Source organism: Tachysurus vachellii, chromosome 11 (genome assembly GCF_030014155.1).
Source record: "Tachysurus vachellii isolate PV-2020 chromosome 11, HZAU_Pvac_v1, whole genome shotgun sequence".
NCBI lineage: Eukaryota > Metazoa > Chordata > Actinopteri > Siluriformes > Bagridae > Tachysurus > Tachysurus vachellii.
The window spans coordinates 135,001-142,500 of record NC_083470.1 but is presented as its reverse complement, the minus strand read 5'-3'; the positions used below and the strand labels follow the sequence as shown (position 1 = coordinate 142,500).

At 37.8% G+C, this 7,500-nt stretch overlaps 1 protein-coding gene across 2 annotated transcripts in view; it reads right to left on the bottom strand.

Annotated features, from left to right (window-relative positions):
• The window catches only part of prkcz (protein kinase C, zeta), a 52,870-nt gene that overhangs the window by 34,687 nt on the left and 10,683 nt on the right, over window positions 1–7,500 (bottom strand). The window lies entirely within an intron of this gene.

Genomic DNA, 7,500 nt, shown 5'->3' with positions numbered 1-7,500 from the left:
TATTGTTAAGGAGTGGCTGGAAGTAGAAAGCAGCGTATTTCCTGAGCATGACCCTCCAAATCTGACCCCTAACAGGGGACCGAGTGTGCACTACTGAGTGCCCTAATTCTTGACATTAGACAGATGCATGTTGATATTAGATGCTGAAGTGGGTTTCTAAAAGAGTTTAGCTCCTGACACAAAGCATCAACACTGTACTCGTTATCTAATCATCACTCTTTAAGATTTAAAAATCTTACCCAATTTGTTTACACTCTGAGCCAAGACTAAACAGACTGTGTGTGTGTGTGTGTGTGTGTGTGTGTGCGTGCTTTCACTCGTTTATTCATCCAATACCACCACAACCCATCAAAACAGTCACATATTTTATCTATTGTCTATGAGACATTATGACAATGACAGCAGCAGCAATATCATCACCGCTCCGAGGCATCACGCATCACTAAGAGTGTGTGTGTGTGTGTGTGTGTGTACCTTTCATGCGCAGGTAGAGCAGCAGTGTTAGCAGCATTCCTTGACACTAGTGAGTGTGAATCCCTGTTACTGGTTCCCTTTCATCATTCGACTCCAGCATCCACTCACTCGCAATGAACTGCTCACACACACTGGTTCATGCTGCCCCCCCCACACACACACAAGCACACACACGCACAGGCTCACGATGTCTGTGTGTACCAGGCCCTTGCTCAGCTCTCCTCCTCTTTTTGAGCATGCGCAGTTCCCATCAGCTATTTAAGGGATTTTCTTTACAGCCACTATGTGCAAAGCTGCTTACCTCTCATTATATATATATATATATATATATATATATATGTGTGTGTGTGTGTGTGTGTGTGTGTGTGTGTGTGTGTGTGTGTGTGTGTCTCTTTCCACTCATTCTCTCGATCAGTGTATATATTGATTTGTACAGATCCCTTTAAATGAGGGATAACACTGAAGTGCTGTAAATAGTTTGATCCAGCAGGTGGCAGCACTCACTCACTTAATCACTCACACACTGCTGCAATGGCTGACCTGCTTCTGCTGCACTAAAAATAGAAACACACACACACACACACACACACACACACACACACACACACAATACTGTAACTTGTGGTTTTTAACAGGATATAAGTGTGTAAACATGGTCTGTTCTTTATTGGAGTGAATACAGTAATCAGTGTGCGACTGGGACATGTGGAAAATCCATAACACATGGAAACAGGTGAACACAATAAGACAAGCTGAACCGCACCACACCTTGAGAACAGGAACAACACACACTGGGGAGTTTAATTCAGACAAGACACAGAAAAGTGCATGAAAATGTACAATATATAACACTACTATATAAACGGATTATAGAACATGTTTATGTCATCAGTATTGATTTGTACTCAATCTCTGTGAAGTGTCTCCAAAAACACTACAGTACATAATAAAATATACTACACTGCACTATAGTGTAATATATTATATTATATTATACTATATTATATTATATGACACGATACTATATTATATTATACTATATTACATTATATTATACTATATTACACTATATTATATTATATTATATTATGACACTATACTGTGTGACAGTCTGAACATTTTCTGACAACATATACAGGAGATCAGTTACAGCTTCACTCCCTCTTACTTTCTGCTGTAATCTTATCTTAAGCTCGGGCGCTTGTGCAAGAATTTCCCAAATTCCACACTGGTAAGAAAATCTATGCTGGAACTACCTTATCTTTGACCTTTGACCTGCTCTGGATAAAGGCAAGCTATATCATCAGAGATGAGGTGCTAAAATTCACACTAAGATATTTATTGTAGTGATCTAGAGGTAAATAAATAAATAAGTAGAAGCAGTTACAGATTTATTTTTCCTAATGGAGCTTAATGTGGACCGTAATGGGAACTTAAAGGAATTAATGATTCCTGATGGTTCAAGTATTTTTGGGGTTATGGCTGTGTTATCAGCTCTGTACCTGCTCTTAGTGTAGAACTGTAATGTGAGACACGGCTCATGTGATCACTCTCAGACTGAACACTGATCACATTATAGACATTATATTATTTAGTAATAATCCCAGTGATGAGAGATCAGAGCTGTAGCAGTGTGGACAACTCCACATCTCTCTCTCTCTCTCTCTCTCTCTCTCTCTCTCTCTCTTGTTCTCTCTCTCATGTTCTCTCTCTAAGGATGTCCTACAGTAGGCTAACACTGGTCATCTACAACCTCGCCACGTCATCCCTCTGGCACAAGTTGGCATGCATGGATCCGCCGCCAAACCTGCTAGTGAACATTCAGGCCCTGCTTGTGGACTTCTTCTGGGACGGTCTACACCAGATCCCTCAGAGTGTGCTCCATCTGCCCAAGGAGGAAGGAGGGCAGGGGCAGGTCCAGCTAGCCAGCAGAGCAGCAGCATTCTGCCTACAGTATATCCAGAGGTTCCTCACTGGACTAGAGACTTAGTATGGAGAGCAGCAGCCAGTGGATTATTACACACAGTTGGAGGACTGGGGCTGGACAGGACTTTGTTTTTTTTTTGTCCAAAACACTGGACGTTTCTGGATTACCATTGTTTTACCGTAACATGTTTAAAATCTGGAACTCTTTTGAAAAACAGAACAAAGGCAGTGGAACACTGTACTGGCTGCTGGAGGAGCCTCTGGTATACGGCGGGCGCATGGACATCTCCGGTGTGGCCGTCTCTGCACTGTCTGCAGGCATTGTCACACTACGGGAGCTTGTGAACATTGCGGGAGCTGACCTGTCGAAGGTAGAGGACCTGGCAGCGCGTATGGGACTGTGGTCCCTGCGTGTTGTCAATCAAATGTTACAGCACTGGAGGTCCTCACTAAGATCGGCTGATGGACTATCAGTATACAGAGACGGGTCCTGTAGAAGATGGACAATTTCCCCGGCTGATCATCGCTCCTGACCTTGACAGGTGTGAAGGTCCCCTCCTGGAGTGCCGGGGTGAGGGGGAGATTGGGACAGTGTCTGAGAAGCTGCTCTACAGAGCCTGTGTTAAGGTTTTAAGTGTGAGGGTCGACACCACATGGAGACGTGTTTTGGGTTTTAATGCTGATATTAAACCAGAGGAGACACTGTACAAACCAGCGTTAACCAAACAAGCTGCTGAGCTCCAATGGAGGATTTTACACTGTATTCTCTCTGTGAACTCTTATCTCCATTTTAAACCCTGATGTTACACACGACTGTCCTTTCTGTTCACAGAGACAAACTTCATGCTTTTACTCACTGCTCCAGGTTACAGTCTGTCTTTGTGTTTTTACGGAGAATTTTAAGGTCTTTTAATGTGGATTTTACTTTTCAGGGTTTTATTCTTGGTTTTAAATGTCAGGAGAAACAGGTTCAGGTGCCAACTGATCAGTTTTATCTTTAGTCAGGAGAAAACGGTAACATTCCTGAGTATACCTCAAAATACAGACTGTGAGTCTAAAAGAATTTTCTCCAGAATCTGATTTTAATTTCTATAAAAGCATAAATGTACGTTTCAGTCAGTGTGGTGTTGTGAGAATGTCCTGTGCTCTGTTATAGAAGGAGAGCTAAGAGCTAAGAGCTAAGAGCTAAGCTAATGATTATTATTACCAGTTAACCTTTAGTTAATTTAGTGGAATTATTTTTATTCTTATTTATTTATATATTTATTGAGTCACTCTGTTTTTTTTTTTACGTGACTTTAAAAAATAAAGGATTGGAAAAAGTAAAAAAAAAGTCTCTCTCTCTCTCTGTCTCTCTCTCTGTCTCTCTCTCTGTCTCTCTCTCTGTCTCATGGTCTCTCTCTCTCTCTCTCTCTCTCTCTCTCTCTCTCTGTCTCATGGTCTCTCTCTCTCTCTCTCTCTCTCTCTCTCCCCATTTCTTCTGTCATGGGCAAAAAAGTGAACACTAAAATAATGATCCTTTTTTTATAGAGATTTTGATTTAAACAGAACAACAAACCCACTGCATTCCTTACAGCAGCTCTGTTCAGGTGAAGCTGAGGATCAAGGACCTGACCTCAGAAACAGAAAATACCCAGAATGCACTGCTCTAGGTTGAACTAAAATGTCAGATAAGCCTACTCAAAATTTGCAAATATTTGATAATAACGTTTGATTGTGTTCATGTTAGACTTCGTCATGTTCACATTACAGGAAGGACACAGCAGAGAAAACAGTGGTTACTATGGCAACACAATAGTCACTGTTCTGCTCTATAAATAAATTCTTCAATAAAGAGGGAGGATTAAATACTGACGTTATATTAGACACTGACGTTATATTAGACACTGACGTTATATTAGGTACTGACGTTATATTAGGTACTGACGTTATATTAGATACTGACGTTATATTAGATACTGACATTATATTAGGTACTGACGTTATATTAGGTACTGACGTTATATTAGACACTGACGTTATATTAGATACTGACGTTATATTAGACACTGACGTTATATTAGATACTGACGTTATATTAGACACTGACGTTATATTAGATACTGACGTTATATTAGATACTGACATTATATTAGACACTGACGTTATATTAGACACTGACGTTATATTAGGTACTGACGTTATATTAGATACTGACGTTATATTAGATACTGACGTTATATTAGATACTGACATTATATTAGGTACTGACGTTATATTAGACACTGACGTTATATTAGATACTGACGTTATATTAGGTACTGACGTTATATTAGACACTGACGTTATATTAGATACTGACGTTATATTAGGTACTGACGTTATATTAGACACTGACGTTATATTAGATACTGACGTTATATTAGATACTGACGTTATATTAGATACTGACATTATATTAGGTACTGACGTTATATTAGACACTGACGTTATATTAGATACTGACGTTATATTAGGTACTGACGTTATATTAGGTACTGACGTTATATTAGATACTGACGTTATATTAGATACTGACGTTATTTTAGATACTGACGTTATATTAGGTACTGACGTTATATTAGACACTGACGTTATATTAGACACTGACGTTATATTAGGTACTGACGTTATATTAGGTACTGACGTTATATTAGATACTGACGTTATTTTAGATACTGACGTTATTTTAGATACTGACGTTATTTTAGATACTGACGTTATATTAGATACTGACGTTATATTAGGTACTGACGTTATATTAGACACTGACGTTATATTAGGTACTGACGTTATATTAGACACTGACGTTATTTTAGACACTGACGTTATTTTAGATACTGACGTTATTTTAGATACTGACGTTATTTTAGATACTGACGTTATATTAGATACTGACGTTATTTTAGATACTGACGTTATTTTAGATACTGACGTTATTTTAGATACTGACGTTATATTAGATACTGACGTTATTTTAGATACTGACGTTATATTAGATACTGACGTTATTTTAGATATTGACATTATATTAGATACTGATGTTATTTTAGATACACGTTATATTAGGTACTGACGTTATTTTAGATACTGACGTTATTTTAGATACTGACGTTATTTTAGATACTGACGTTATATTAGATACTGACGTTATTTTAGATACTGACGTTATATTAGATACTGACGTTATATTAGATACTGACGTTATATTAGACACTGACGTTATATTAGACACTGACGTTATATTAGACACTGACGTTATATTAGATACTGACGTTATATTAGATACTGACGTTATTTTAGATACTGACGTTATTTTAGATACTGACGTTATTTTAGATACTGACGTTATATTAGATACTGACGTTATATTAGATACTGACATTATATTAGGTACTGACGTTATATTAGACACTGACGTTATATTAGGTACTGACGTTATATTAGACACTGACGTTATTTTAGACACTGACGTTATTTTAGATACTGACGTTATTTTAGATACTGACGTTATTTTAGATACTGACGTTATATTAGATACTGACGTTATTTTAGATACTGACGTTATTTTAGATACTGACGTTATTTTAGATACTGACGTTATATTAGATACTGACGTTATTTTAGATACTGACGTTATATTAGATACTGACGTTATTTTAGATATTGACATTATATTAGATACTGATGTTATTTTAGATACACGTTATTTTAGATACTGACGTTATTTTAGATACTGACGTTATATTAGATACTGACGTTATATTAGATACTGACGTTATTTTAGATACTGACGTTATTTTAGATACTGACGTTATATTAGATACTGACGTTATTTTAGATACTGACGTTATATTAGATACTGACGTTATATTAGATACTGACGTTATATTAGGTACTGACGTTATATTAGGTACTGACGTTATTTTAGATACTGACGTTATATTAGGTACTGACGTTATATTAGATACTGACGTTATATTAGGTACTGACGTTATATTAGATACTGACGTTATTTTAGATACTGACGTTATATTAGGTACTGACGTTATATTAGGTACTGACGTTATATTAGGTACTGACGTTATATTAGGTACTGACGTTATATTAGATACTGACGTTATATTAGATACTGACGTTATATTAGATACTGACGTTATATTAGACACTGACGTTATATTAGATACTGACGTTATATTAGACACTGACGTTATATTAGGTACTGACGTTATATTAGGTACTGACGTTATTTTAGGTACTGACGTTATATTAGATACTGACGTTATATTAGATACTGACGTTATTTTCTGCTCAGTGAGAGGATTTGTTATTTTCAAGGAAAGACAGGGGTCAAATCCCAAACTTGTGAGTTCTGCAACTGTGTAAGATTTAAACCCAACATCAGGAGGAGAGTCTGAATCCTGAGTGACAGTGTAACTGCCCTGTATGGGAGGGACTTCCTGCCTCACCTGTCAATCACAGTGATAATAACCCATCACAGCACTTTACACTGCTGCATCATACATCCTTCTGAGGTTGATCACATGACCCAAGGGCCCTTAGGCTATGACATCACTTCCTGTGTGCCTGTCTGAAGCATCCCATCATGGCACTGACAATATTGCCATGGCAGATGAGATCACCGTGGTAACACCATGGCAACAATGACTTATTCTGAAGCCAAAGAGAATAGCCTCTCTGTATATGTTTGTGCGTGTGTTTGTGTGTGTGTGTGGGCTTGTCTGTCTGTATGAGTGTGTGTTGCAGGTTGACAAAAAATTGTACCCACTAGCGCAAGTTTAAACTGAGGGTCAGGATTGCGCTCATTAGCACATCAGCAGCAGCAGCAGCAGCAGGCTCTACTTTAGAGTTAACATCCTCTGTCTCTTTAGCAGTATGATACCTCTCAGAGCAGCTAAATAATAAGATAAGTAACTAACCTGAACAGTCTGAACACACACACACACACACACACCCCATCTCCACTCCATGGTAAATACAGTTAGATGAGGATGAGGCTGAGATGAAGTTCCCAGCTGTATGCTAATTAATGCTTTAGCCTGATCTCTAATTGGATAATTG